The sequence below is a fragment of the Dreissena polymorpha genome, chromosome 8 (assembly GCF_020536995.1).
Source record: "Dreissena polymorpha isolate Duluth1 chromosome 8, UMN_Dpol_1.0, whole genome shotgun sequence".
Taxonomy (NCBI): Eukaryota; Metazoa; Mollusca; class Bivalvia; order Myida; family Dreissenidae; genus Dreissena; species Dreissena polymorpha.
In genome coordinates, this window is record NC_068362.1 from 84286691 (window position 1) to 84311124 (window position 24434).

Here is a 24434-nt window from a genome sequence, read left to right on the forward strand (position 1 = left end):
AGGGGCATAATTTGAACAAACTTGATAGAGAACTATTAGATGTCACTACATACCAAAAATAGTAGCCCTATGCCTTATGGTTAAGGACAAGAGGATTTTTAAAGTTTTCACAAAATAGGCACTATATAAGCATATGATCGATTTTGTGGCCCACAGAGCAGGGTCAAATATCACCCCTGGGACTTAATTTGAACAAACTAAGTAGAGGACTATACAATGTCACTACATACCAAATTGTGTAGCCCTAGGCCTAATGGTTATGGACAAGAATTTTTGTAAAGTTTTCACAAAATAGGCATTATATAAGCATATGTGCATATATGACCCCAGGGATAAAATTTGAACAAATTTGGTAGAGGACTATTAGATGTCACCACATACCAAATTTGATAGCCATAGGCCGGATGGTTGTTGACAAGTAGAATTTTGAAGTTTTCACAAAATAGGCCTTATATAAGCATATGTTAGATTTTGTGACCCCCCGGGGCAGGGTCACATTTGACCCCAGGGATAAAATTTGAACACATTTGGGAGAGGACTATTATATGTCACTACATACCAAATTTGATAGCCCTAGACCCTCGGGGCAGGATCAAACTTGACCCCAGGGGCATATTTTGAACAAACTTGGTAGAGGACTATAAGATGTCACTACATACCAAATTTGGTAGCCCTATGCCCAATGGTTATGGACAAGAGCATTTTTTAAGTTTTCACAAAATAAGCCCTTTATTAGCATATATTCAATTTTGTGACCCCCAGGGCAGTTTCAAATTTGACCCCAGGGGCATAATTTGAACAAACTAAGAAGAGAACTAATACCTGTCACTACATACCAAATTTGGTAGCCCTATGCCATACAGTTATGGACAAGAAGTTTTTAAAGTTTTCACAAAATAGGCCTTATATAAGCATAATTATGTTCAATTTTGTGACCCTCGGGGCAGGGTCAAACTTGACCCCAGGGGCATAATTTGACCAAACTTGGTAGAGGACTATAACATGTCACTCCATACCAAATTTGGTAGCCCTAGGCCCAATGGATATGGACAAGAAGCTTTTTTAAGTTTTCACAAAATAAGCACTTTATAAGCATATATTCAATTTGGTGACTCCCGGGGCAGTTTTAAATTTGAACCCTGGGGCATAATTTGAACAAACTAAGAAGAGAACTTTTACATGTTACTAGATACCAAATTTAGTAGCCCTATGCCATAGGTTATGGACAAGGAGATTTTTTAAGTTTTCACAAAAAAGGCCTTATATAAGAATATGTTTAATTTTACTTGGTAGAGGACTATAAGATGTCACTACATACCCAATGGTTATGGAAGAGAAGATGTGTAAAGCTTTCACAAAATAAACCCTATTTAAGCATATGTTCAATTTTTTGACCCCCGGGGCAGGGTCAAATTTGACCCCAGGGGCATAATTTGAACAAATTTGGTAGACGACTATTAGATGTCTCTACATACCAAATTTGATAGCCCTAGGCCCAATGGTTATGAACGAGAAAGTTTTGAAAGTTTTCACAAAATGGGCCTTATATAAGCAAATCTTCAATTTTGTGACCCCCGGGGCAGGGTCAAATTTGACCCCAGGGGCATAATTTGAACAAATTTGAAAGAGGTTCACCCCAGAAACATTCCTGAGAAATTTCATCAGAATTGGACCAGTAGTTTAGGAGATGTTTAAATGAAAATTTAATGCACGCACGCTAGGACGGACGCACGCAAGACGGACACAGGACCATGACATAAGCCCCGCTGGCCTTTGGCCAGTGGAGCTAAAAATAATATTTAAAGTACAAATATAATCTTCCAATGTGTACAGATACTACTTAACATATATTTGACTGTATTAAATGTAGGAACTAGTTAAAATATCCATTAGAAAGAAAAAGATCATGGGGTGAAATATTCATTGCCTGAAGCTCTGACCCTGGAGCTATGTTTATATATCTTTAAACACACTGATTAAAGAAGTTAAACAATACATTGGTACAGCAGAGGGAAAATCATCCCCTCTAAACAACATGATACATAATTATGTTTAATATTTTTGATCTGACTTACATTTTGGATTTAGTTTAATTCATTGAAATTCATCACTGAAGTTACAGTATGATCTTATTTGATATAGATGTACATGATTGTATCACGCAACATATATTAAATAATTATCAGTATAAATTACTGTCATGATTTCAGTATGATTTAAATGATTTCACTCAAGTTTATCATTCATATACATTTATTTTGTAAATATTATCAATAAACGTAACCTGGATGCAAACATATTTGAAATAATACAATTTGATTTACTGTATATAATGTAACTACACATCCAAGCAGTCCATCAAACCATTGCAACCGAGCCACCTGGTGTGCCAATGCGCCAGCAGAAAAGTCAAATGCCTTCTAACTTAGTGCATTTTCTATTTATAACATCTAAATAAGTTACAGGAACATGTTTACATTTGTATGTGTTTGAAAAAAATGTATAATCTTTAATTACATCATCTGACCATGCATTTCCTTGATTTCAAAATCAAGGTCCTGGTCTGATACATTGATAATATTAACATTAAACTGTTACCAGGCTTCTGAAATTAATTTTTATTGAACTATGTAAGGCAATCTAAATCAGGCACTGATTTTTCTTGTTTTCAAACAGTCATATATCAGTTGTGGCCTCTCGGAAATGACCCATTTGTGCTTACTTGTCACAACCTTAAAACTTTCCACACTTCAATAATAGCAAATCTGGATTTAGGTGATCTTCAATGGTACATTTACACTTTAGCTGTGTCACAAGAGTGCTGGTAAAGACAAGTCACATTTAAATCTAGGCCATGTCAAACTCAAAGTGTCAATGACAAATGAAAGATGTGTTCATAAATTATTGTCCCATTGTTTACCACAGGTGGTTAGCGTGTGGCTATGATATTAATCAGTGAAAACATCATTTTGAATGATAAATAATCATATTATAACGAAAAATTAAATTTTATGAAAAAAAAAATTCACTATCAAATCTATATATAACAAGGTATGCAACTCAAAATCACCCCAAAACGGGATGCATCGCTTTGAACAGCCATATCTTCATCAATTGTGCAGCGATTTTCACGATCTCGGTCTTATTCAACGCAGAAATGAATTTCCTTTCTGGAAATGTATATGTCTTGCACTATTTTTACAAATGCTGGGTCAAATTTTAAGAAATAACACGATACATAACTCGCGTGACCCAGTTGACAATGATCATGCAGTCTTTAAGACTGAAATCTTCACGGAGTAAAGGGCATCTTCCCTACAAAGTTCATGTACCTCGATACCATAATTCAATAAAACATAAGAAAAAACATTAATATTGTTCTTGTCGTTACATTATGCATCAAGACTAACTGTCCAGCGCCGTTTGAAACCTTTGTTTACATACATTTCAACTAACTGACATTTTAAACAAACGAGTGATTTAATTGGTCCAATGCGGAGGTGTGTCTTTACAACTGGAGATTTCATTCATAAAGACTGCATGATCATTGCATGCGTGTTGTGTATCGTGTTATTTCTTAAAAGTTGAAGCAGCATTTGTAAAAATATTGCAAGACATATACATTTCCAGAAAGGAAATTCATTTTTGCGTTAAATAAGACCAAGATCGTGAAAATTGCTGCACAATTGATGAAGATATGGCTGTTCAAAGCGATGCACCCCGTTTTGGGGTGATTTTGAGTTGCATACCTTGTTATATATATATATTTGATAAAGATTTTTTTTTTCATAAAATTTAATTTTTCGTTATAATATGATTATTTATCATTCAAAATGATGTTTTCACTAATTAATATCATAGCAACACGCTAACCACCTGTGTTGTTTACTACTGCTGTGAGTTGTTATATAATATAACTGATGACCATCATTTGAGAGAAAATTCACATTATCTTAGTATATCAGGTTACGCAGCCTTGTAGATAACAAAGTTGGCTAGTTTTCAACGCCGCTTCTGGGGATCAAACTCGCAGCGCAACCTCCTGCAATCAAAGTCGACACTCTACCACTAGGCATTTAGGTAGATTCTGAAATTGTTCGATCCCTCGAGAGTAACCAAACCAAGAATTAAGTCAAATATTGCTGACTCAGTTTTATTAAGTCTGTTCATGAGAGATAATGGAAAGTGCAACATCTCTCACGCCCCCTAGCATCGCCTTAAGCAGTTTTCAATTCTCAACACGAAAGTGCTGGAGTCATTGATCCCGAGCATGCCGAGGGACCAGAAAAAACACTGGATTAATGTTTGAAATAAAATCATTTGATTAATGCAGGCTGATTTGGATCCAAACTGGCCTCAATCGCTTTATCCGAATACCAATTGTGTAGGTGTTGATATTTTGATCCATACGATCAACACCTCCTGTACATCTGTTGTATTCCGCAATAACGTTTGGCTGTTGCACTTCTATTATCCTTCTTTCACGTTTTGACCAACGCTGGACCCTGTTTACTGGTGATTTTGTGGCAGTTTGTGCCCATATATACAAGGTTGTTGTCATTCCATTCCACAATCAGGGCCTGACCATCAGCAAGAAGTTGGTTCCCTGTCAAATTGTTTATATTGCCCCGAGGTCTTCATCTACTCTATCCTCATCACTTTTTGTAGCATCTTCTGGTCCAGTCATGAACACATCAGCTTCTTGAAAGTCTGTATCATCTTCAAGAAGATGCAACACATCATTTAGAGTGAGCCTGTTAACATAATTTTATATATATGTAGTTGTGAAATATTATTATTTGTTATTTTTACAGACCATACTAAATCTCAATTTTTACACATATGTGCTTAGCGTCCCATATTTGGGACATCATATTGATTAGTAAAAAGTCAAGGAAAAATAAGTAAGTACTTATATTTCCGTAAGTGTACATTATAAAAAACACATATTTCAATATTTTAAATCTATAATTTTGACTTTATTACAAAAATTGTATAATTTAGCAATAATCAATACATACCTTTTTAGCCATTGTCAGTCCAAGAACAATTTGCCCCTTGTCGTTAAATGCAGCCTTATGAATGAATGAAATCTCTTTCTGTTTCATCTCTAATTGGTGTTACCTGATACAAAGGATTTATGAATATTTTGATGTCGGGGATGTAGCTCGATCGGCGAAGGTCCTAACTCATTCGTACCTAGTCGTGGGCCGGTCGTAAGTGATTCTTGCAACTCATAAGCTCCCGAAAATTCAGTCTTGGAGTTCCTGGCCAAATTTTAAACACGTTTAAAATATGGCCAGGACCTCCAAGACTCAATTTAATCTTACTTGACTCGTAACAGCGTCGTAGTGCGTTTTTGGGCGTCGAAATGGAAGCGTAGGTAATTCGTGACTCCATCGGGAAATCGGTGATCACGTGATCTGTCTACGAATCAGCTACGACTTTGTCAAGACTCTCACGAGTTCACCACGAGTGAGTTGCGAGCCCTCTAAGATTCTCGCGATTTAGATAAGACTATCACGAGTTTACCCCGAGTGAGTTGCGCGCCCGCAAAGATTCTCGCGATTTAGATCAATATCAATAGATATTGGCCCCTAATTCATGGGTGCGTTCGGTAAGGTCCTAGCTTAATCGCGACCGATCTGCATCGTTCGTAGTACAGTCGCAGTAGATTCTTACACATCGTAGTGAAGTCGCGACCCTATTCGCAAGACTTCAACCGAACCCCACGATTCGTCGTAACTCAATCGTACCAGTGTCGTAACTAGATCGTAGACTGTCACGAGTCGTCCCGATTCAATAAATGCGATAAACTGTAGCGAATCGTGGGCTTGTTTTCGTAGTGGAATAGGGCCATACTGTGTAAGTTCCGTATAAAGTCACGAACTTTAACTCTACGCGACCTTGCGCACAGAGAATCTATTTATAGCATTTTTAACCAAACAACATTGCAGTATACCGGAAATTGACTATTACCGATAGTAATATCCCAAAATATTAGTATCGTTATACTTGCTGTTGAACACATTTCGCATACTGCTAGAACGTAAAATTAGCATAGACCGTAAGCGCACAATTCATGTTTGTTAATTGTTTTAGTAGGTACAGTAAATAGAAAAATAATTATTCGAAACTGCATATGGTAGTGGGAACATATTTTATCAATTAATAAACAAAACCATAGGTTGTGAAGCGCTTTTAACTGCAAAAACGAAATCACACAGCACAGTGTTTATTTGTAAAAAAAATATTTTTATAAAATGTCAGAAGGATACGGATAACAAATTATTTTACAACTATAAAAAAAAATTACACGGATTATTAAATTACAACTGTGCGTTGATTAAAACATTACATGCTTCTGCACGACAAGTGCATTTTTCTAAATGAAGATTGAGTGTTGGTGTATGACAAATGGTTATTGCATTGTGCTATTCGTAACAATGATGTCTTGATTCGGTCGTTTTTTTGGTAAATGTAATTAAGCATAGTATTGGGTAAAATTAAATCGCACACATTTATCATCATGTTTGGTTATTAAGTTCTTTTTACTTTATAGTTTGAACATTCAAATTTAATCAACTCAAGTAATTCTGGCTAAGGAAGGCATTAGGTACTGAGCATGCTTCTATGCTTGAAACAAATGGTACTAGACACGAAATATCTAATTCATACAAACATGAAAACTTGAAAATTCGACATATTCCATAAACTCATCCGGGAATATGAAACCCCCAGCTATTTATTTAGTAAGCAACATTTTATTCAGTAAATGCTCGAGAATGAATAGTTTCGTGAGGACACGCATAGCTTTAATGGAATATAACGGTTTATTTAAGAATTTTTCATACACTTAACTCAAATATTTTATATAAAATATGTTATCTTACGTAATTGAATATCTTGTTACGGGATATTTTGGTGCAACGTTATCTTTCATACCATGTCTAACAGTTAGTCCATATTTACTTCTGATATTCATATAGTTGTGTATAATATCTATAAGCTAATATACGATAATAAATAATTGTTATAATAGCCGATGAACCGTGTAATATCGAAACAATGTTATTATGCTTATTGTCCCCTACAGGTGAAACCGGAGGGGACTTATGTTTTGCGCTCTGTCTGTCACACTTTACTGGATCCTGCGATAACTTTAAAAGTTCTTCATATTTTTTCATGAAACTCGAAACATGGATAGATGGCAATATGGCGATTATGCACGTCATTTCATTTTGTTCCTACTTTAAGAATTCTGGTTGCTATGGCAACAAACAGACTAGAAAGATTAACAAATGTACTAGAAATATTGCTGAAAATAGTAGATCCTGCAATAACTTAAAAAGTTCTTCATATTGTTTCATGAAACTCGAAACATGGATAGATGGCAATATGGGGAGTATGCACGTCATTTCATTGTGTTCTTACGTCAAAAATGATGGTTGCTATGGCAACAAATAGACTAGAAATATTGCTGAAAATGGTGTAGTTTCACCGGTAGGGGATTTATATTGCTTGGCAATAGTCTTGTTTAATATCAAACAATTGACAACACCCCAGGCCGAGTTATTTTGACCTCAATTTAAAAACAAATTGAGGATTACGTCACGTTGCGTTGACGTTTTTCTTATTTGTCTTTAGTGATCGCTTGGGAAAGATCTGGAAGTCATCTCTTATTCTCTATCATAATGCAACTTTCTAAGAACTTTTGTGTTCAAATAATATATCGGCGTAGTTGGAAAATCGATCAAATCCATAAAAAACAAGCTGTGGGACGGTTATGTTAATTTCGGTTACAAGTAGGCACCATGGGGTCTTTGACTCTCTGGAATGTAACATGTAGTATATGCAACGTAAAATGGTTATATTCGCGTTTTTTTCAATATTGGGGTCAAAATAACCTTGCCTTTGGATGCGTGGTTAAATGTGTTATAATTAATTTGCATCATAAACTACGGAGAGCTATGAATGGCAATCGTAATCTATTGGTTGTAAATGGGACATTAAAAACATTGGTTTATACAGACGATAACGAGTGCGTTTCTTGGGACCACTTGATGGACACCATATCCACTGCAACAAAGGTCCCAATAGAGGCCACAAACACGGTCTTTAAAAGCATATTTGTATTGAATTGTGTATTTGAAAAGTTTCAAGGAATCTGAAGGAATTGCCTTCCAATCTAATTATAAAAAATACAAACAATAAATGCAACAATTAAGGAAAATACAAACACAGAAAATGTGTTTGGGAAATCAAATTAACACAGATTTGTACCATTTGTACATTTCTAGCTGACACGATGGTCTCGTTTTCGAAGTTTCTTCTTGATTATAATTAGATTTTAACCATGTAGTACATCCAGGTTAAAAGAATGGATTATGGTGGGAAGGTGGAAAACAAGAGGTTTGTTGTCAATAACTTAAGGTTGCTTTTGCCGTTGCGGTTGTCAAAAATTACCCTGTGAAATCTGAAGAAGTACAGGAGCACGTCAAGGCTGCAAGTGAGGTGAAGGTCAATGCTCATTTATGGCATCCGTTTGAGGAGCATAGTAAGCGGAAAAGCGAGCTGGTATGTTCATTTACAATTATCGTGAAAGTAACACTGTACACCATCGATGTTGACATCCATTTATATTGTCTTACCAATGGTCAAGCACGTGGACTTCCCTATATAAAGACACATATTACAAACGTTAGTCTTCATATTTAACTAAATCGTACCTCCAACAAATGTTTAGTCTTTTCATTCGTTTAAACGACATCACGTGACTACTTAATATTTTAAAATATTGGGTCAGCTGCATAAAATATTGGGTAGGTCACCTGCTGCCTCGACGCCTGTGTCTCATCCAATTTGAATCTCTTTCCTGTCCGAATATTTTTTAATACAGGGCATAAACTGACCCTGAATCTTACACATGCGTTTTGTTTCAGTATCACATTGGTGTTTTGGACAAGAACCCCTCAACTGTCCAAGGAATAGCAATCATATTAGACCACCACCACAACTACGTTCCGCAGCGCAACGGAAAGGTCCACACGTTAATCACATGGGGGGGGGGAACGGTCTATCATGCGAACGTCACGTTGACGCTCAAAACGCGCGTGCAAATGGAACCAGCGTCTCAAGATTTCCATTAAAGGATGCTGATCCTTCAAGTTAGATTGAATGATTATTTGTGTAGCACAAGCTGTACTCCAGTCTCACAACGTAGTCAGTTTTTCTTAATGATTAAAGTATTTTCAAACTTTTTTCAATCTATTATAAACGTTTGCACCATTTGATGTCCAAAATATGTTTGCACATACAATTATTAATATTAGATATGTTTTAACAGATACATGCGAATTTACTTACTTATCTTGTAATGTATAAGCCGTCTATATGCTTTTTATATAACGTTTTCATAACAGACTTGTACCACAACCTAGTTTTTAATAACGACAGGAATTGATGAACATTCTTCATGTTGGGAAGTCTGCTACCGAACGGGTAGCGTTGTTCCAGCTGAGGAATATGTTTGCCCAAAGGTCCGTGACGTTCGTTGTTTCTGAGTCGTTTAACTACGTCTCGGATTGTCTGAAGTTCGTTACAGAGGGCTGTGTCATCACGTTTGCTCTGGACGAACTTGGCGTGTCGTTCCTTGACGAGGAGGCCGAGTTAACGCCAGAAAACCTCAATGCAGCAGCAGTAGCCATCGTTGATAAAATATTGTGCCCCATCACACTGAACGACGACGACACCGCTACAGAAGATAACTGCTGCATCTGTCGACAAGGTTAGCTGTTGATGCGCTAATGTTATTGTCTTATAAGATGTGGTATTTACTTCAGAAAAATATAAACAAATACACGGAAGTAAAAAATAAGACCGATAGCGATTCATTTTAAGATACGAACCCACGCTCACATATTCCGTGTAAATAAAATCAGCGTGATCAAAATGCGCATGCATTAAGAAGTATTTTGTTTGAATTTCATTCATAAAACTTTAACTACAACTAATAATGTTCCCGCGCCCGCCCGTGTACCGCGGACAAATTGATAATACAAAACGTATTTGTATAGGACCGTTTACACCCCAGGAAACCCGAAACCATGTGACCAGTGTAAAACCATTGGAGCAGTGTTCGGTATTTTAAACTTACATATGGAAAGTAAATTGGAAAATTTAAAAATTTTCAAGTCAAATTTGAAATAACTGCGTATTAACATTGATAACAAAGGTATTGGCCTACATGTAGAACAAAAACTGACAATTTTTCTTTAACAAATGAGCGAAATGTAGCTTCGTGAAGTAGAAGATCGGGGAAAATAGGCCATGTTAGGCATTTAGGGGAAAACTGCTTTAATTTCAAAGCCACTACAATAATTTATACAAAGAACTTATACAAACTTACACATGTCTGCCATAACCTCTCAGCAGGGTCTCTCCAGATAAATATTTCTTATGTGTAATTTTGCGTTTTTAATGAACATGTTGGGAAAACATGGATACCTTCTGGAGATGACCAGAAAACCTTATATGAGCAGTGACTTTATAATTCTTTTTGGATACAAAAAACCCTAATTTGCAAACATTTCGTTGCGATTGCTTTGCTTTTTAGAGGCCTATAGTAAGTGTATGTTGGCACACATGCATACAAATGTACCTTTAATGCTTTATAATACATTCTTTGATATTCTTTGCATATAATCCAACATCATATCAGAAACTTTAATCCTTTGTCTGATATATAATGTGGTTAGACTATGTCCACTTTAGATATGTAAAGCTGATAGTTTTATCTTAATTACTAACTCGTTTGCCAGTTTGTGCTAAAATTACATTGCATCACAATGCTAATGTTGCCCCCCCCCCCCTTCAACGTAATTATATCCCCTCACAAACTCTGTTTGTGGGGCTATATAGGAATCAGTTTTGTCCCGTCCGTCCCTGTCCTAGTACATCACGTCCGTCCCGATTTCTTGTCCGTTCGTCCCGATTTATTTTCATTATTTATGAACATATGAAGTTTGAAGGTTGTATGTTCATTTGTTCAAAAGTTATTTCATGAAAATAAATCGGGACGAACGGACAAGAAATCGGGACGGACGTGATGTACTAGGACAGGGACGGACGGGACAAAACTGATTCCTATATAGCCCCACAAACAGAGTTTGTGAGGGGATATAATTATGTGAGGGGGGGGCAACACTAGCATTGTGATGCAATGTAATTTTAGCACAAACTAGCAAACGAGTTAGTAATTAAGATAAAACTATCAGCTTTACATATCTTATTTGGACATAGTATAACCACATTATATATCAGACAAAGGATTAAAGTTTCTGATATAATGTTGGATGATATGCAAAGAATATCAAAGAATGTATTATAAAGCATTAAAGGTACAGGTGTATGCATATGTGCCCACATACACTTACTATAGGCCTCTACAAAGCAAAGCAATCGCAACAAAATGGCTGCAAATTAGTTTTTTTTGTCACCAAAAAGAATTATAAAGTCACTGCTCATATAAGGTTTCCTGGTCTTCTCCAGATGGTATCTATATTTTCCCAACATGGTCATTAAAAACGCAAAATTATCCATAATAAATATTTATCTGGAGAGACCCTGCTGAGAGGTTATGGCAGACATGTGTAAGTTTGTATAAGTCCTTTGTATAAATTATTGTAGTGACTTTGAAATTAAAGCAGTTTTTCCCCTAAATGCCTTAACATGGCCTATTTTTCCCGATCTTTTACTTCACGAAGCTTCATTTCGATCATTTGTTAAAGAAAAATTGTCAGTTTTTGTTCTACATGTAGGCCAATACCTTTGTTATCAATGTAAATACGCAGTTGTTTCAAATTTGACTTGGAAAATTTTAAATTTTCCAATTAACTTACCATATGTAAGTTTAAAATACCGAACACTGCTCCAATGGTTTTACACTGGTCACATGGTTTCGGGTTTCCTGGGATGTAAACGGTCCTATACAAATACGTTTTGTATTATCAATTTGTCCGCGGTACACGGGCGGGCGCGGGAACATTATTAGTTGTTGTCAAAGTTTTATGAATGAAATTCAAACAAAATACTTCTTAATGCATGCGCATTTTGATCACGCTGATTTTATTTACACGGAATATGTGAGCGTGGGTTCGTATCTCAAAATGAATCGCTATCGGTCTTATTTATTAATTCCGTGTATTTTTTTTTTCTGAAGTAAACACCACATCTTATAAGACAATAACATTAGCGCATCAACAGCTAACCTTGTCGACAGATGCAGCAGTTATCTTCTGTAGCGGTGTCGTCGTCGTTCAGTGTGATGGGGCACAATATTTTATCAACGATGGCTACTGCTGCTGCATTGAGGTTTTCTGGCGTTAACTCGGCCTCCTCGTCAAGGAACGACACGCCAAGTTCGTTCAGAGCAAACGTGATGACATAGCCCTCTGTAACGAACTTCAGACAATCCGAGACGTAGTTAAACGACTCAGAAACAACGCACGTCACGGACCTTTGGGCAAACATATTCCTCAGCTGGAACAACGCTACCCATTCGGTAGCAGACTTCCCATTACGAAGAATGTTCATCATATCCTGTCGTTATTAAAAACTAGGTTGTGGTACAAGTCTGTTCTGAAAACGTTATATAAAAAGCATATAGACGGCTTATACATTAGAACATAAATAAGTTAAATTCACATGTATCTGTTAAAACACATCTAATATTAATAATTGTATGTGCAAACATATTTTGGACATCAAATGGTGCAAACGTTTATAATAGATTGAAAAAAGTTTGAAAATACTTTAATCATAAAGAAGAACTGACTACGTTGTGAGGCTGGAGTACAGCTTGTGCTACACAAATAATCATTCAATCTAACTTGAAGGATCAGCATCCTTTAATGGAAATCTTGAGACGCTGGTTCCATTTGCACGCGCGTTTTGAGCGTCAACGTGACGTTCGCATGATAGACCGCCCCCCCCCCATGTGATTAACGTGTGGACCTTTCCGTTGCGCTGCGGAACGTAGTTGTGGAGGTGGTCTAATATGATTGCTATTCCTTGGACAGTTGAGGGGTTCTTGTCCAAAACACCAATGTTATACTGAAACAAAACGCGAATGCATGTGTAAGATTCAGGGTCAGTTTATGCCCTGTAATTAAAAAAATATTCGGACAAGAAAGAGATTCAAATTGGATGAGACACAGGCGTCGAGGCAGCAGGTGACCTACCCAATATTTTATGCAGCTGACCCAATATTTTAAAATATTAAGTAGTCACGTGATGTCGTTTAAACGAATGAAAAGACTAAACATTTGTTGGAGGTACGAGTTAGTTAAATATGAAGACTAACGTTGTAAAAATGTGTCTTTATATAGGGAAGTCCACGTGCTTGACCATTGGTAAGACAATATAAATGGATGTCAACATTGATGGTGTACAGTGTTACTTTCACGATAATTGTAAATAAACATACCAGCTCGCTTTTCCGCTTACTATGCTCCTCGAACGGATGCCATAAATGAGCATTGATCTTCACTTCATTTGCAGCCTTGACGTGCTCCTGTACTTCTTGAGATTTCATAGGTTAATTTTTGACAACCGCAACGGCAAAAGCAACCTTAAGTTATTGACAACAAACCTCTTGTTTTCCACCTTCCTACCATAATCCATTCTTTTAACCTGGATGTACTATATAGCTAAAATCTAATTATAATCAAGGAGAAACTTCGAAAACGAGACCATCGTGTCAACTAGAAATATACAAATGGTACAAATCTGTGTTAATTTGATTTCTCAAACACATTTTCTGTGTTTGTATTTCCTTAATTGTTGTATTTATTGTTTGTATTTTTTATAATTAAATTGGATGACAATTCCTTCAGATTCCTTGAAACTTTTCAAAAAAACAATTCAATACAAATATGCTTTTAAATACCGTGTCTGTGGCCTCTATTGGGTCCTTTGTTGCAGTGGATATGGTGTCAATCAAGAGGTCCCAAGAAACGCACTCGTGATCGTCTGTATAAACCAATGTTTTTAATGTACCATTTACAACCAAAAGTTTAAGATTGCCATCCATCGCTCTCCGTAGTTTATGATGCAAATCAATTATAAAACATTTAACCACGCATCCAAAGGCAAGGTTATTTGACCCCAATATTGAAAAAAAACGCGAATAGAACCATTTTACGTTGCAAATACTACATGTAACATTCCAGAGAGTCAAAGACCCCAGGATGCCTACTTGTAACTCAAATTCACATAACCGTCCCGCAGCTTGTTTTTTCTTACGGATTGGATCGATTTTCCAACTACGCCGATGTATTATTAGAACAAAAAAGTTCTGAGAAAGTTGCATTGTGATAGAGAATAACAGATGACTTCTAGATCCTTCCCAAGCGTTCACTAAAGCCAAATACGAAAAACTGCAAAATAACTCTTCCTGGGCGTTGTGTGGTGCATTGTTTTATATTAAAAAAGCATAATAACCTTGTTTCGATATTACACGATTCGTCGCCTATTATTACAAGTATATATTATCTTATGTTAGCTTTAATATATTATACACAACTATATGATTATCTGTAGTAAAACTGATAATGTGGGCTGAGTGTGTGAGGCATAGTATGAACGATTACGTTGCAAATGTCCAGTATCTTTATCTTCAATTACGTACGATAATATATTTTATATCAAAATAATATTTGAGTTAAGTGTATGAAAAAATCTTAAATACATTCGTTATATTCCAAAATAGGAATGCGTGTCCTCACGGAACTATCAATTCTCGGGCATAGACTAGAAAAAAAAATGCTTATTAACTAATTAGCTTGGGTTTCATATTCCCGAGTTTGTGAAATCTGTCGAATGTTCTTGTGCTCCTGTTTATATGAATTTCTTATTCCGTTTCTAGTACCATTTGATTAACTTGTTGTCGCTTCATGCAAAGAAGCATTCTCAGTGCCTCATTCCATTCTTAACCAGAATAACATGCACTTGAGTTGATTAAATGTGAATGTTCAAACTGTAAGGCAACAAGGACTTATTAATCAAACATGATGATCAATGTGTTCGAAATTCATTTACCCGCAAAAATATGCTTAATTGCATTTACCAAATAACGACCGAATCAAGATATCATTATTAAGAATTGAATAACCATTTGTTATGCACCGACACTCAATGCACTTGTCGCGCAGAAGCATGTAATGTCATAAGCAATGCACAGTTGCCATTTAATAATCCATGCGATTTGATTAATTGTAAAATAATTTTTAATCCGTATCCTTTTGGCATATATATTATTAAACCAATAAACTCTGTTTTGTGTGCTTTATAATGCAATTGAAATTAAAAACTCTTCGCTACCTATGGTTGTCATTGTATTAATTTATAAGAATATGTTCTTAAAATAATATGCAATTACGAATATTAAGTATTCTTCTACTTACTGTACCTACTAAGAAAATTAACAAACATTAATTTTGCGCTTAAGGTCTATGCTAAATTTACGTTCTATCAGTACGCGAAATGTGTTCAACAGCAAGTATTACGAAACTAATATTTTTGAATATTACTATCGTTAAAAGTCAATTTCCGGTATAATGTTGCTTGGTTAAAAATGCTTTAATTACATGTAGATTCTCTGTGCGCAAGGTCGCGTAGAGTTAAATTTCGTGCCTTGATACTGAACTTACACATACAATCTCATCAGTAAGGATCCCACCGCGATTAACACTGTGTTGCATACAGTTTAAATAATCAAGTATTGCACAGTTATCCTTAGGCATACAAATCGCTGTAGCGATTAAAGCGACCTTAGTTTGCCCGTATGCTTGTGAATCATGAATTTTACAAATCTGTAACAGGAAACTCCATTCTGGTAAGGCAAGATGTAATTCAATATTTTAAACTGCAATTGTAATTATTTGCTTAATAATGCATACACACTACTTGGATTTAATCAGTCCGAACACATATAAGAAATGACAACCGCATACACGTGTTTCATATCCAATATTGTTTCGGTGCTGAAGAGCACAACTAGTAGATGGACATAGTTTCGCTAAACGTTTATAAATATGTGCGATGTTAACGAAACATACTTTCTAACGTGCTGCATATTTTGGTTAAACTATGAACATATTTATGACTAGACTTTATGCTTTGCTGTTAGATGACTGTAATACGGCATATATCCGTGTTTATTACTATACATGTATATCTTAATGTTGCCAGGCCCTTAATAAGCAATCGTGAAAATAAGGAATCGATATGTTTTGAGAAAACAAAAACCATACTGTGAATATGTGCATTCTCCCGAACGTGATTTCTACAATTAAATTGTTCCTATCAAATAATGCTGTAAATAGTGTAAGTAAATACGACACAAGAATACAAATATTAAAGTACGTTTATAACAAGTTTCCTAGTATTATGCATGTTTTTCTGCAGCATTCAATTAATATATGCAATATTTGTTACAACATTTGTAATAATTATTTTCTCAACTTTTTATAAAGTGAAATAATTGAATACATACTTTGCAGTATAAATTCATGTCTCGATTTTCATTTGTCAGGTTATTACTCTCATCAGTTTTATTTATTTTGGTAATTTCTGTTCATATAGTGTGTTTAGTGCATGTATGGTAAAATAGAGTCATGGTTGCTGAATAGTTTTTATTTATTCTTTTTAACGAAGGCAAACATTTTCAGTACAATAGCATGTCGTCCGTTACTGCGATCCATTTTATCTGTTCGTAGTTGTCGTTATTCCTTTGCCCACCTTGTTCTCACGACGTGTGGATTTACTTTCCCCACGGCCATGGCCAGCCCCAACAATCTTCTAAAAAACATAAACGGCTTAGGGTAATTTTGGATCCAGCATGTTTATAATATAGACAAACAGCGTTATAAATATGATATAATTTGTTTGACAACATTGAACATGTGCTTTAAGTCCAAAGATGAAAATAATGCATAAATTAACCGAAACAAATATAATTTTCAAAACAAAACATGTCTCTTAGTCCAAGGCCATGATTCAAGAACCGAGTTAGTAGTTAACTGACACCATGTATTATCTGTGGAAGATACAGAGCACAGGTCGTTGTTTATGAAGTGGACATTAAATATTTAGTCAAATAAACGCGTTAACATATGTGTTTGATTATTCTGAATTTAATTTATTTTATTTTAATAGAATAACTTATCATAATAAAAGTGACAATAGGTAGGTTACAACGTGAAGAAATGTTTTAACAAAGAGTGAGAAAATGATGTACACACAGGCATCTCTACATTGCATGAAATAAACATATTCCGGAATGTACTTGGTGCAGCAAACAGCCATAAAAAGCCGATTCATTTGAAATCCTTCAAAAGCACATACCATTTCAAGTATTAAATCAAAGTACTGACAGTACTGGTGTGACGATGCTTTTGAAGAGGATTGATATAAAAGCATCTATTTAAGTTTATCTACATCACCACACTTGTGTATGTTGGTACGAAAATTTTGGGTAGGAAAAAAATGAGTACGAAAATTTTGGGTACAACAATTATGCCAAAAAAAAAAGAACGTAAAAAGATTTGGTTACGAAAAAGATTTGGGTAGGAAAAAATTGGGTACGAAAAAAAAATTGATTACGAGCAAAAATTTGGGTACGAAAAAAAATTGGGTACGAAAACAATTGGGTACGAAAAATGTAGGGTACGAACAAAAATTGGGGGTACGGGGAAGTAGTACCCGTGGGGAACTTGATCCTTTAAGCGAAACTGGGAGGCGGGTTACATTCTCGATCAAATATAACAAGAAATATCTTTAAAAAGGTATTCGACGTGTATTTTTTGTACCACTTATCTTAAAAAACTGTCTGTTACAGTAAAACGTTTTTGGGTTATATCAGTACGTTTCAGCATTTAAATTCAAAACTTGACATGCTCTTTAATTACTACATGCTCTTTAATTTTACATGTATATCATACCAAACTTTATATTTCGTTGTTTCCTTTCCTAAGTTAATGATGCTTTGTGAACGGACGTGATTTCACAATCCCATGTGCATGAACATATACTTTTTCTCTTTTGATTATTGTTCTTTTTCTCTTATTCAATAAGCTTAGGCATGTTTGTTCGTTAAGTACGGCAATAATTTCATGATGATTCCCGATCGAAAGTGGGTATGAGCACATAGTCGTATGAGCACTTGAACACATGGTAAGGTTAACTAAATCTCCGCGATATGACCTAACATGTGTTTAAAACAGCAAACAATATCCAACAAACGAATGAATTGTCAAACATAGTATGTGCACTGATGTGGCTCTGTAATTTATGTTTGAAAAGTTTATTAAATATGCAAAATGAGTAAGCACGCAGAAGAGCGAGTATCACAAATATAATATGGCTATTATGCTGTTTATATACCATAGTCGCTCCAACGTTTACAAATGGCAGGTTCAAAATAATTCGTTTTCTTTACACTCATGATCGCGCTGAAAGTTAATTATACACGTTTTAATTCGCAATTTATTTACTGAATCACGACTAATGTCAAAGACAATACATAAAATGCATAGTTGTTTCATTGATCTATAAACATATAATGGATTTAATATAACTGATTTAAAATTAACGTTTTCAAACTATTATTAAATCTTTTCCCAGAATAAGCTGTCCTATTTATAGCTGAGCTTCCTATACCTTTATCAATGATAATCAGCGAGGTATGCCTATTAGAAAAATCGAGCTATCTCAATCGGACTGGCTCGGTCTTTTACATAGGTTGTCATTGTGAAGAATTTTTCATGATATGATAAATTAGACGATGCTTCGCAGCATCGTCAAAAAGTACCTGTTGTGCATAGAACGGGTTTACGTTGATTGCAACTACGGATAAGATTGGTTTGTCCAAGGTCATATGTACTCGTCGTCGTGCATGTCGTGATGGGGGCGTTATAAATGGTATAATGTAACGTAAAATGTCATATCATATATCTTGGTATATGTTTTCTCTTATATTTCATATAACTCAACGTAGTCGTAAAATATTTTACAATATTAGTAATAGTGTATATGCACAAGACGATTTTGACTTTATAATAAAACTGTTCATGTTATGTAATTCTTTCCCTCGATGTGACGTGAAGTGAAATAGTTATGCTTAACCATGGAAAGTCTAGTATTAATTCATAAACAAGCTCTGCAAGACGCCCATGCGTTAGGTCTGATTACTGCATTTCCTGGATATAAGTCAATAACGCCACAAATTGGTTTTTTTTCTGTATAAGCATGTTGTCTAAACTTGTGCCCAGGTGAAGATCACAAATTAGTGTTCACCTAGTTGTTTCTATATAATATCGGTACTATCCGTGAAGATACAACCAAAGAGAGTATTAATTTCAATACCTATGCACACCGAGCAGCAATGGCCTTTCGGTGTGAATGATCCATAACGGCAGTTTGTAGCGGGCGCGCAAAGCACGGCTATGCAGTTCCATGGAGGGTAAACCGGCCTACACAAGTCCCCGCCCCACTGACCTAACGCCATGCCGCAGCACGACACCAGCAGCAAGAGTGTGACGGCTGATAACATCGTCGTCCTACAGTTACAAGAAGCAAACAAGTTAGGCATTTGACTCGTGGTCCCCTTTTTGGATGTACAATGTAGTCTTCACAAACTTGCAATCTTGGTATACTGGTGTACCCTCGTAAAGTGTTAAATAAGATAAACAAAGAGAAACACTTTTCACCGCATAAGTTCCTTAATTAGCACAGTTTTCGGACGCAAGCAGCTTAATTGAAAATATCCTGATGAAGCTTTCAATTTATTTTGTGAAAAGCCGCAATATTTTCTCTTTCAACGTTCAGCTTTTTTCCGTTATAAAACCCCCTTTTCGTTAGCCCTCGCCTATATTCAATTTAAACTATTGTTTGAGTGTTTAGTGTGTTTATAAATCGAATATAATACACTTTTTACAGAAGCACAGAAAGCTAAGGGACATTCGGGCAACGGAGATGTTGGGTGCGGGAGGGGTATACCCTTAAGGCGAGACTGTTTGTGAATGGTGTAATGCATGTCTTTTCCTGTGTGGTATTGTTCTAAAAGCGGCGATTAAAGAAACATCGTTTAATAATGCTTTAAATAAATGGAGAGAAAAAGTCGATAGCTATTAAGACAACGTGGCTCAACAAAAGTAAAGCAAATTTAATGAACTATGGATCAATAATGAAATAATAAACTAACGACAATTTCAATAAAACAATTAAGCATTGTATCGAATTTACTCAAATATATACTCAAATCAGCGCCATTCTTTCTCAGTATTTCTCAAAGACTGTAAAAAAAATGATAAAAAAATCGCGCAAACAATGTTTATATATATATATATATATATATATATATATATATATATATATATATATATATATATATATATATATATATATATATATATATATAGGGAGAAAGGTGTGTGAACAATCAGATACACAGACAGACATACATATTCCCATTTGAGACTACGGCGTGTGCGCCTAGCTACGGTGCAGAACGAGACATACACACTATGAAATCCCCATCCCCAAAAATGGATGGTTCATTCACAGTTATATATCTCGCACTTACACAATAATACATGTATATATTATTGCAAATAATGTGCAAATTATAACTACAAATCATATCTTTAGTAATATAGTACGATAAAATCTTTAGTAATCACCTGTAGGGCTGTAACGAATACACTAGGTAACGAATACGATACGTATCACGAATACAGGGTGGCGAATACGAATATTTATTCATGAATATGAATTTCAATGAAAAAAAGTAATACTGACAACTTGACATGACATTATATAGTATGAAGCTATGGGTATTTGTCAATTTGATTAATTGAGTATCATTGCATACTGAAAATATGAAATATAACACTTTGAAATAACAAGACACTGACTAGATCTGCTTAAACTTTGAACACAGCGCCAGACAAACGACGTGTATTTGGCAGGCAGGTCAACGATATCAATAGCATTCCCTTTGCTACTATGCTGCATGTTTGTCGATAAGTTGCACGATCATTGGCGTAAAGATAAACAAGAGCACCGCCTTGCGGGTGCAGACCGCTCATCTATTTTTCTTTTTAAAGGTGCATGAAGGGTCCTATCTCAATTTCAATCACAAAGGAGGGAGGGTGGGGTGGAGAGGGGTGTTTATTGTTCGGGTGTGGTGATTTATTACATTATCTTCCAAAAATGCATATAAATAATGCAAAAGAAAAACAAAATTTAGGTGGGGGATTCTTGGGTTGGATTGTTGGACGGTATTTCAAAAATAAAATAATAAAAATATTTGTGTTTTTTAACCATGTTTCAAAAAAAACATTTGGGGGGGGGGGAGGGGTCTAGGGTGGGTGAATAGTGTGAGGGTGTGATGGTCACTTATAACATGATCTTTAAAAAAAAATGGAGGGGGGAATTCTGAGGGGGGATGGGCGGGGCGGGGGGGGCGGGGCGGGGGGCGGGGGTTTGGGTGGAGTCTATTGTGGTATGTCAGGTAAGAGTTGTTGTTTTGTCAAAGTATCAATCAAATCTAATCATAAATAAAGAAGATATGGCAATTTAAGCAAAATTTAATAATATGACCTTTAGAGTCAAGGTCATTCAAGGTCAAGGTAAAAATAAACTTGCCAGGTACAGTACCCTCATGATAGCATAAAAGTATTTGAAGTTTGAAAGCAATAGCCTTGATACTTTAGAAGTAAAGTGGATCTCAACACAAAATTTAACCATATATTCAAAGTTATTAAGTCGAAAAAGGGCCATAATTCCGTAAAAATTACAACTAGAGATATGCAAATTCTCCTTTACTGTCCCCTTATGATAGTTTGCGAATGGTCTAAGTATCAAAGCAATATCTATGACACTTTAGGGGCAAAGTGGACCAAAACACAAAACTTTACCAATTTTCAATTTTCTAAGTATAAAGGGCCCATAATTCCGCCAAAATGCCAGTAAGAGTTACATTACTTTGCCTGCACAGTCCCCTTATGATAGTAAGTAAGTGTTGCAAGTATGAAAGCAATAGCTCAATAAAATGGACCTTAACACAAAACTTAACCAAATTTTCAATTTTCTAAGTTTAAAATGGGCACATAATTCTGTCAAAATGCACACCAGAGTTATCAAACTTTGCCTGCCCCGTCCCTGCATGATAGTAAGTAAGTGTACCAAGTTTGAATGCAATAGCATGGATACTTTATGAGAAAAGTGGACCTAAACGCAAAACTTAACCAAAATTTTCAATTTTCTAAGTATAAAAGGGCACATAATTCTGTCAAAATGCATGCCAGAGTTATCAAACTTTGCCTGTCCCGTCCCCTCATGATAGTAAGTAAGTGTACAAAGTTTGAATGCAATAGCATGGTTACTTTATGAGAAAAGTGGACCTAAACGCAAAACTTAACCGGACGCCGACGCCGACGCCAAGCTGATGACAATAGCTCTTTTTTTTTCAAAAAATAGATGAGCTAACAAAAACGAAATTCCATCTGCCAATCTTTTTGGTATGTTTGAGCATCAAAGCACTCGTATTTGCCTAAATAAACATTAAACAATCATCAAAAGATTTTTCAATTCAATGTAGTAAATATTCAACCGGTGCCCGTCATTATTGTTGATAATCTCACTGTGTAACATAGTGGGTGGGGTAAACATGATAAAAAACGCTGGAATTAGGAGAAGAACATTTAAATCTAGGGGTTTATTGTATGAACCTTCATTTAAAAGGTAAGATAAGATGATTAAACTTTTAAACTCAAAACCACGTTGTTTGTATTCGCCAAATATTCGGTTCGGGAGGTGGCGAATAACGAATACGATTCGTCCACAGCCGTATTCGAGTAATTCGAATATTGGAATGTATCGTTACAGCCCTAATTACCTGTTTAAAAAAAAGAGTTGAATATTTATGAAAAATGAAAATCCAGAAACATTATCAAGTAAGGAATTCTTATTAACTCAAGCTATTATTTTATTTAAGGCAATTCACCATTGACATAAAACTACACATGGTAAAAGATCAATATGTATTATTTAATTCGTCGCAATAGTGGTGTGTAATGTTTAAAATGATTAAAAGAAGCCATGGCGCAGCACGTGGAGAAGGTACGTCGTTCACAAATTAGATAATCATAGTTCTTATACAACTGCTTTATAAAACAATTTCTAAAAAAAAGATGTGTTTTAAACGAAATAATATATCGATATATCTAATTATTTATTATACATACTTTATGTTTCATAACACTGTAATGATCGTAGATATGTATTATCAAAATATTCGTGCTTTGCTCCTATATATCATAGTGCTGACAGTCGGTTATACGACAATACTATTGTTTCTTTATCAAAGCATACATGTGTTAATAAAATACTCACCTTGGTCTCGGCTCTAGGGAATATGAGCACTAGATACGCAAGGTTAACACGCAGGCGTTTATATAACTGAACTGAAGAGGATTTCAAACAGATTTCGTCTATTTTAACACATAATCGGCTTAAATGTTGCACAAATCTAGTTGAAGTATGCGCCATTAAACTCCACCATGTAGGCTTATACTCTAAATTGGAAACTTCTTTGAAATTGCATACCTTGCAGCATATTTGTAATCAAGTATGAAAAGATGAGTGTTTAGTTTATTTATACTCCGCACATACATATGTGACATGAGTTTACAAACATATAGACATAAAAATGCACAGGCTGTGGGTCATGTGATGTTGAGAAAGTGCAAACATATGTGACAACATGAAACAAATATACAAAGACAAAAACATTTTGATAATAATTAATATATGCACTTTTACTGATTTATTTTTTTATTTTTTAGTGGTGTGTCTGGTGTCCATTTTTAACATTCTTTAAGATAATTGTATAGTGGTGGGGGACATAAAAAGTCTGCAAATAAATGCAAAGTTCTGTTAGTCGTCACAACATTTTCAACAGTCGACACATCTTTACATGTGAAATGTCCTTGTTTGTCTTAAAAAAGCTCGACCGTTTAATATAATGCACTCGTTTGCTCTACAAAAACCAGTTAGTATTCTACCACTATGATTAATTATTTTATCTTTTGAATAACGAGTAATTGACATATTACACTTAAGTAGTTTATCCTAAATATCTCTCTCAAACATATCGCTAGTGTCAACAGCAATTTCAACTATACAATTATCAACGTCAGATATAGCTGCAAATGTTGATGTTCTAGCATTAAAGTCTCCGAAAAGAATAACACATTTATTATGTGTATTATAGCTATCCATTTCGGCATAAAACAGTTCACATAAACGTTTGTCTCAATATTTAGAATTTTCAGATGGAATGTAAATAACACCGATTATAACATCCTCCT

The 24434-nt window shown here is 35.2% G+C and overlaps 1 long non-coding RNA gene across 1 annotated transcript; it reads right to left on the bottom strand.

Annotated features, from left to right (window-relative positions):
- Positions 1-16680: 16680 nt before the first annotated feature.
- LOC127842286 (uncharacterized) lies at positions 16681-23505 on the bottom strand. The gene is made up of 3 exons (XR_008031529.1): positions 23458-23505; positions 19426-19619; positions 16681-16860 (listed from the first exon to the last, which is right to left on the bottom strand). It is a non-coding gene; the product is annotated as an uncharacterized LOC127842286 (long non-coding RNA).
- Positions 23506-24434: the final 929 nt, after the last annotated feature.